Raw genomic sequence first — 9604 nt, 5'->3', positions numbered from 1 at the left:
TACTATTAGTATTCTGGTGCCTTTTGTATCAACTTTCAACCTACACATGTGTGGACTACATGTATATACATTTGGGGAGGTTACTCCACACAGGGAGGCACACAATAATACCATAAGATTGAATAGTATCGAGGATGCAGCATGGCAACACAAGCTGTTCAAGGCCTTGGATGTGTTTTTAACTTGCATGAAATCCACAGCAAAGAAAAGATAATCAGGGTGGAAGCAGCAAAATGTGCAGTGATTTCAACTACGTACATTTGTACAACTAGTACAGGCCCCTACAGCATTATGTGATATATATTACCAGTTATTTTCTCATAATATCTCTTTCTGTTTTACATTGTATCTCACATGCTTCGACCATTCATATCATAGAGCAGCACACACAACCTATCAACACACCTGCACAGCATGGTGGTTACCATGGCAACTATAAGCCATGCACATGCAAGCCTCACACTGTATAGATTGAGTCTGTTCTGCTTAATTGCTCTATTCTCATCAGACCCTACACCATTGATCTCTAGCCTACGTAGCTCTGAGGCAGCATGACGCAGAGATCGCCTCAAGGGCATCTGTCTCTAATCGGCAGTTATGCATCAGTGACAAAGAAAATTAATTTTGCAATCTTCATTTACAGAAAATATCCACGACTATTATTATTTTCAAGTAAATGTTTATTGAGAAAAAAATTACTTTGCTTCATGTCGATAATGCAACTCTGTGTGAGACTATTTTCATTACTTTTGTTTGGTGTTCTAGGGGTACATGTATACTCTTCTTCACAAATTGATATAAATATTTCTATGTGTACAATTGATAAGCTGGCATAGAGTGTCTTTCTGTAGATCAAAGCCACACTTTCTTCCACAGTTTGTTTTTCAATAATTTATGAGCTCGTGTATAAAGATGAACAGAACGGTGCATGTGTCTAAACACGTGCATGCATGTGTGCAATATTGATACACAATGCTAAATGTAACCTTGAGTGTGTACAGTGTAATGCCCTTACGTATGGTCATATACACACCTACACACCTACCACTGTGGCATGCCAGCCTTGACATTAGCAATGGCCCAGTGGCCCAGGGTCACTTAAAGAAATTGTAATTTGCAGGTGAAACAAAAACCCATCATTAGTGCTTTAAAATAGTTCTAAATCAAGGGAGAGAAGCACCCACTGTAAAAATTTTAAACTGTTAAATCGATGGTTGAGTATTGTTAAATACACAAAATTTGAACAAATAAATATGTTTTATGGTTTATTCAGAAAAATACTGATATCTCCTAAATATTTTCCATTGTAGGCTATATTACGAAATTTCCATATGGTAGCATGTTATGTGAACATAACAGACCCACACATATGCATCAAATGTGATATCTTGAACATTTTTTGAATCACTGCTCCCAAAGGTAAACAGGACCTTTAAAATTGATGTCGAGCCACCAAATTTATCTTTTGGTAGCTCAATTGGGCAACTAAGATTCAAAATAGGTTGTTGCATACTTTGACTTTTATTTCAGGCCACTACTTATACATATGTCCCTTTTCTCGCTACCAATATTTAAGATTTTAAGATTTTAGCGGCCTAAACAGGGTACCAAACAAAAGTTAAATGCTTGTTGAGCCCTGGATATGTAATAATACAGTACTTTGGGCTCTGTTGATGAGATCTTGCTTACAAGTGTTCAATCTTCATGCAAGCACTAAAGATTGTTACAATGTAGGTGCAAACATTAGTCTGTTTGAGGTTTTAAAGATAGTAGCGCCTAGAGCACTCTGCAGAGTGGATTTGGCGCTATATAAATCATATCAATTATTATTATAATTAGCCACCTAAACTGGATATATGCAATGACTGGGGGTGGGGGTGGGGGGATCGCAGTGATTTAAAGTTATGGTAATTGTATGTACGACATGGATTATCAGACATTCTAGTGTATAAAATAGTCATAATCTATCCCTTTCAACAAACACAAACCTTAAGAAACATACATTATTCACATGCAATAATATACAGTAAAAATCTTAAGGTGTTGAAACAAAAAAATACAAGAATATAGGCCTACTGCTCATTTAGATAGGAATTTAAGTCATATAAGTTTTGTGAACTGAGATATACAGTATATATATATATATATATATATACAGCTGTGTATATATGAATGTATATATCTTATTCTTTTTTTATTCAAAATACCACTGATACCATTATTTGTACATAAAATACAAGGTATCTCTAATATAGAATCAATCGAAATGCATACTATACAATTCCTCCTTTACTGGTATCAGCTTCAATCGATGTTGTTCAACAGCACAAATGCAGGGTACCAATGTGATATAAGACTTGCCAATAATGGAGCATAACATTGAATTTGTGGGGTAAATGAAATCCAACATACCAACATACCAACATACAGAGTACACACAGTACTTGCTGTATGTAACTGATTCAAATCTTTATTTTTCTTGGGACATAACACAAATTTCTATAATACACAAGCATAATATTGCAAACAAACTTGTTTTCATGCACATAAAACACTGCTTTGTCATACACGTAATCCACTCTTCAAGCAGAACAGCCTAGATCTAAAAATTGGAACTAAAATACAAGTACTTTAATAGAGTTTATTTTTTCTGGTTGCAATCCCACATCTAATTTGGTAGAGATAATGAAACCACCTCACAAGTCTCTTTGAACACTATCTTCTACATATTTGTACATTGTATTATACATGATATAAAAACACTGTACAGTATTTTGACATTATTCTGTACATAGAGTAAGATATATCCTATGAGTATAAATTAATTGTTACCTGGTGATAACTTGTCAGGGGAAAGAGCTTGCAGGACTTTGCTAATCATTGTCAACAAAAACACAAAATGTAATGTTAAAGATATTTTGGTAGTAGTATACCACCTACAATGTACAGTCATAATCTACCTTCGCAGATTCCTGCCTATACTCAAAAAAATCCTTTCCCCCTCTCCCAGAAAAGCCATGTTAAAGACCCTGTCTATAGCAGCCACCTGTCTACAACAGTCACTGTTTTTCATCCCCCTTGGGTGGCTGCAATAGACAAGTTTGAGAGATCATTTGAGGTGATCTCAACACTGTGTACTGAATAGATTTGTGTAAGTGGATGTGACCAATATCTCTTTTAGGGGAAATATGCAGTCTGTTGTATCCTTTCTATGTAAAACGTTGGAATTCCATAATGTTAATTAAGGAAATGGTGGTAGAAAGTGAACATGTGATTGTGTTAAGTAGCGATGTGCCCCCACCCCCTCCACCCCCTCTCCCCCCCCCCCCCCCAAGTTGCATTTTCCCACCTTTTAAAATTTTTTGTATTCGGTGATGGCCTGTGAACTATATGCACTTGCCACCAGAGGTGACTGTATACAGCACAAACCCACACTACCTTGTGGGTATTTTGAAAAACATATCTGCTACTTGGAAGATCCCATTCTATCCCCTAGTGAATCTCTATATCATATTGATTCCTGTGTACTGTGTAGTGCTGGTAGTGTGTATAGTACAAACTTGTTCAACTCTAGCGTTTCTGTTCTGGTGTGGGGTCTTGTCATAAAATTGATTTATGCTTCAAAAAATTACAAAAATTTTATTTTCATGGAATTACATAATCAGAGTACGAACATCTTTTGTGATAGGCTCTCTACTCATGATTGCACTCTCACTGGCAATCATGCACTATTTGCTGAACACCAATATCCCATATACAGTATATATATGTATATAGAAGTTTAGAGTTGACATCCCAGCTCCCCGATATTAAAGTGTTTTATGAAGGAATGTGAAGCAAGATATCATGATATAGTAAGTCTACTACTCATCGACCACATATTTTTAGATCGACCACCCTCGCGCAATGGCTTTGTCGCGTATGAAATAAAAAATGCGCATGGGATATAGGGCGCAATACGCTGGAACATTCGAACATGAATACAAATCACGAAAAATTAGGGGGATACAGGTAAACCTGAGGAAACAGGAGGAAAAAGAATTGAAGAAAATCCTTATTAGTAATACATGTAATTATTGTTAATGTTAACACATATTTGCCCATTCACTGGATTTACACGCTTTTCAATGGGAAAACGGGCGGTTGGTTTAAAAAATGAGCTACCATGGGCGCACAAAAAAAAAACCTCCCGTGTGTTTATCGCCGAGATTTACGTGCGTAGGATACGGAGCGACAATCTGAGCATGGGGTAAGGATCTGCGTTATTTTCTCCCAAAGTGAGACGAAATTGAGGTACATGTAAATCTGTTGAATATTTTCGGTGAAATAGTGGTTACAAATAAAGGCAGTCGATGAGTAGTAGGTCCAACCATACTGTAATCAGTTATCAAGTGTACTTAATCAAAATGAAAGCTATTTAACCACAACCAAAAGAGTTAGTATGTTTTTTGTATAGTTAGTATGTCTTCCCCCTGTCCGGTTGGCCCCTTCTTAGGGGTGTTGGAGAGTGAGGAAGTCTTCTTCAAGTTCTTGGTTTCATTTTTGGAAGCTCACTTCGTGGCAGCAGCATTGCCCGGCCAGCCGAAGCTTGCGAAGTTCGGCTGCAGAACCCACGCAGGGCTGGGTGATGTGAGCAAGGGGTAGGCCGCGGCCGTACGATTACATAGGGGCACATAGACTATTCGTAACAGTATTTATGTGTCTTTTCGAGTAGGGCATGCACTAGATCTATACAATTTCGATGTGGAATTTCTGCTACCGCTGACAACTGGGTCTTAAATTTGTCGAACGTGCGCAATTACTGATACATGATACTGTTTGAGATTACAAGTATTCAAGATAAAATTTTACTTACATTTAACACAATGAATTTCCGGCTTGGAGCATAGCGGGAGTGGAAAAATCCGTAGGAAGCCAGAGGTTTTCAACCCGTTGCGAAGGTACACAATACAACCAGTCGGACGTACACACACGGAACACACACTACACGATGGACCAACCACTTCAGGAGAACAATACTTGCACTCCTTTCATTGAGACGCCACACACGTCCAGCTGCTCATACACATACTATACACTCGTCCACGGCGCCTCAACCGCTACCACGTTTTTGACACCTGTTGCATGCACTTTGCGGATCATCAATTACGCAACGGTTTTTTAGGTTTCAAGTGCCTGTTGTAGGTGCAATCTAAGTTTTTGTGGTAATGTTGCTGCAGTGGTTGTAGTTCATTTAACCTCTCCGACCCTTACTGCGACATATGATTTTTTTTTTATCATTATTTTCCAAAATCATACGCTCTGAAAAACGATATGCACATGTAATACGAAAAAAAGAAAAACAAAATACGAAATTGATTATAAAAAATACAAGGAAATCAAAGAAGAAGGGGCAGGAATATTTGTCAATATCAAAATGCGGAAATCTCTGTGGCAACATATATATATATATATATATATATATATATATATATATATATAATTCATATCCCGTTCTCCTAGAACCATCATTATAATCATATTATACGCATATATGACTTATAGTTCTTCGGACCGAGTTGCATGCAACACTTTGATTAAATCCCATGGAGTGAAGTTCATCTCTATCAAGTGCCTGAACAATACAATCATGATTCAGTCATACGTATATACAAGACAAAACACACACACACACACACACACACACACACACACACACACACGGGGTACTTAGCAAAATGCTATCATATGACAAGTGGGCCCCATTTCATAAAAAGTCTATATGATAGTAACTCTCGCTGGAATGGCAATTGTCATGGTAATGACAAGAATCCAGCTTCCTGATTGGCTGTTGCTATTGGAAGTTGCCATTCCAGCAAGAGTTGCTATCCTAACATCTTTTATGAAATGGGGCCCTGGAATGTGAAGTTTGTTGTTTTGAGCCTGGAATCGTACACATTGAAAGTAAAAACTAACACATCTTACCCAAATTTCAACTCGTTTGAATAAAAATTCATATTCACTTTACCCAACTTTCAACTCGTTTGAATAAAAATTCATATTCACCTTACCCAAATTTCAACTCGTTTGAATAAAAATTCATATTTGAGTGGTCTCCATCAGACATGACAGCGGCTACAAACTGTATGTTTTGTGCTAAAGACACAAACATGTCAAAATTTGAAAATTGTGATATCACTCCTTAATTGATATACATGTATAACAACCATAGACATGTATAGATTGTTAATAGTATTATACATCCGATATCAACACTATGTACACTTTATCAGCGGCTTTTTCAGGCGATGTGTACATGGCAATGTGTAGTATCAACAATGAAAACCTTGTGTTCGGAATAGTCAAATCATATCTTCGAATATTCTTATCTACGTGATGACAGAGCCTTGTATATACAATATAGTAATGGGTTTAGTCATTGCTTACGTGATTAAGAAGAAATAAAAATGGATTAAAAAAGAATGTGATGAGTTCTATCTTTGTTCTTTTTTTCAACACCCTAAGCACTCAAAACTTACTGATGGATGGTGGCACACAACACCACCCCGAGGCTTGCAAACTGCTGTCTCTCACAAGGAGCTGGTGTTGCGAGTGCTATTGTTATGCAAATGTTGCTCCTGCGTACAAATACTTCATCAACAGAATCGAACCGTCCTCTCTGCATAAAATGAAAGTACGACTTTAGAATATACAAACTTATTCAAGTCAGCAACAAGATTATTAATGTTTTCCATTTTTTCACTCTTTCGCCTGGAAATTTACCACATACCGGTTTATTTTTTTTATTGTTATGTTGTGTTTTGTTGCTTTTTTTCTCAAAGGTATAAAGAGAAGATGACAACCATTTCGTCATACTGTTATGCTGTCTAAACCTGCACACACATAGACCCGCACGCGCACACACACACACCCTCACACATCTTCTCTATCTTTTTCTCACTTATATATATATATATATATATATATATATATATATATATATATATGAAATACATGAGAGATACTCAAATCGTGATAAATGAAATCAGGACTCTCTTTCACTGCTGTACCCCGCCGCCTTTTTCTGCTGATGAACATTGTTTGATGAGATGGCAAGCATCAGACATAAGCCAATATACACTTATCTTAATCGATAGTAAACTATTTTATTTCAGTATAAATTGACGATCACACATCTCCAAACAAGGATCATGACTCAGTACAATACGATGGTAATCTATCTCATCCAGTGCAGTGGATAGGATATGGGATTACAGTTTGGGCAAATGGTGCATCTAATGAAGTGCCACCATAGCGCTAAAATGCAGCATGTACTTTCCATCGAGTTCCTCATTTTATCTTTAGAATTGCATAGTTCACAAAACATACATGATCAAACAGGACTTACTAATCATAAAAGAACAAGATAAGATTTTTCTGTACCGTTTACGAATATCAAAACTTTAATTAGATTTTGCAATGCATAAAAACATCTAATACAGAGAACTTACGCATGTATTTCTAGGTTAAGCTATCAGAGGTTTAAAAACATGATATTTTACAGAATATATAAAAGTTCGTGCATTTGGGGAAAAAACAACAACATCGAGATGTCTGAAAGTGGTCAGAATCGGTTATTCTATCTCATGAACAGAAATCTCATCAATTAATTTTGTAAAATGCTCAGTGAATTTAAAAGTGGCGGAGGGCACGAATTTCTCGCAACACAGGGAATTCCAGTCGTTCATATCATATCTTAAAGTAAGGTTCTTTTGTGTATTTTGTCGATCGTTCCAAGAAATTCCTCATACCCATTACTATATTATACTTCAATGGCAAGTAATATCTCAATTATTTACAATCAAGCCATCCCCTTGAATCAACATTATCATCATCATCATCATCATCATCATCCTTTTGTTATCATCATCGTCGACATTCAATCATTACGCAATCAATTTTTAATCTCATGCCCGCACATACATGTCTTTCATAGACAGCATACTACATGCTTCCAAAAAAAAAGATCAAGTGGAAACACAGTTTTTATGCACTTCCAGGAAAATCTAACCAGATGCTTATTTGATTTTCGCTATCAACAGTCACCGACATTATAAGGTTAAGGTTGTAGACATGGATACAATTATGCCATTTTCCATTGTGACACTCACAGTTGTCACTCGTTCTAATAAAAAAAAAAGTATTTGAATGTCGATAACTTCTTTGTATAGCTATCATGGCGTTCGAAAGAGTGTATTTTCCAAAGCACATTTATTGCCTGGTAATCTGAAAAAAGTGAAGCAAACATTTTGTTGACGAATCAGTAGAACCAAATGCTCAAGATTGATATCTATGAACAATCCACAAGTCTATATGCGGCAAACATAATTCTGCAACTATATAGTTACATAACATTCGTCTTTAACAAGTGAGTAAAAAAACATAATAATAACTTTGCGTTTCACAAAACGAAAAGTAAACAAAATCTTTGTCGCATTACTGTTTTCTAACGATTTAGTAAAATAAAACGTGCTTAATAACACACCAGTCGCACCCAATTTTCAGTTCTTGGGATGTGAGTGGACTTTCTGTATACAGTGGATAGGAATATGTGTGAGAACTCGGGAGAAAATAATTATGTTCAAGTTTGCATGAGGTAAGACGCAAGGAGTAAACCTCTTTATAGTATAATGCAGCTTGAAAGTCCCGGTCCGATAGGAATGTTAACCCATCTCTAAAAATCCCCTTTTAATCTTTGGTCTGTTCTTGAGTGACTACTAATTGAGGAAGATACAAAACAATGACCTATAGATGCGATGCTTGATAGGATGAGAGTTTCATTCTTCTCTGCGACTAACTCTATGGGAATAGAGATAAGCAGTTTACTATTTGCCAGCACGTACGAGGGAGGCGAAGACACTATCTTCTTTCTTCATGAGCAAATTGGGAGAGTCGAACTCAACCACGTGACCATCACTAAGTGTTAGGATGTTGTCTGAATCCATGATGGTACCAACACGATGCTGCAAGGAAATCAAATACACTAAAACGTTGAGAATAGTATAGTCTCCAGATGTGCACACAATTCCCACATCCCAATGCATCCAGTAAATTGCAACTTGAAGCGAAACCCTCTATTTGCACTTCGTCCATCTTGATAACACAAGCGTACAGTACTTCCCAAGGATGTATAAATTCATTAGTTTGACACTAAGTACCAGAATATATGATACAAACATATTATGTTCTAAAGTTAGCACTTTTTTAAGATAGAGAGAACTTCCCATGCAATGCTGGTGTTATTCTTTGGAACAAACTTTTTTTTTCTATATTCTATATATGGAACACATTATAGACGCATTTAAAATTACACAAGATATCTTAAAGTTCTTTGTATATTGTCTGTACAGTCTTCTTGATCATCAGGTATGCTATCCCTGTACGTAAAATAAAGTTACAGTGATTATAAATTATGCCATGTAGTTTGCCAATGAGAGAAAATATAAGCATATCTAAACTACACATGCCTTGTGTCAGAGATGATTATTAATCGAAGTATAGTTAGATAACAGTGACCGTCTCGATGTGTATTCACGCTAATTTTCAGTTTCTTTTTAATCAATTT

General features: G+C 36.3%; 1 pseudogene; it reads right to left on the bottom strand.

The window, feature by feature from the left end:
* Positions 1 to 7898: 7898 nt before the first annotated feature.
* LOC139744255 (ATP-binding cassette sub-family C member 9-like) overlaps positions 7899 to 9604 on the bottom strand; it is a 40261-nt pseudogene continuing 38555 nt past the window's right edge.

The sequence above is a fragment of the Diadema antillarum genome, unplaced genomic scaffold (assembly GCF_040938485.1).
Source record: "Diadema antillarum isolate AM-2024a unplaced genomic scaffold, OU_Dant_1.0 seq00001148_RagTag, whole genome shotgun sequence".
Lineage (NCBI taxonomy): Eukaryota > Metazoa > Echinodermata > Echinoidea > Diadematoida > Diadematidae > Diadema > Diadema antillarum.
The sequence above is the reverse complement of the archived record's forward strand: the minus strand, read 5'-3'. Positions and strand labels throughout refer to the sequence as shown.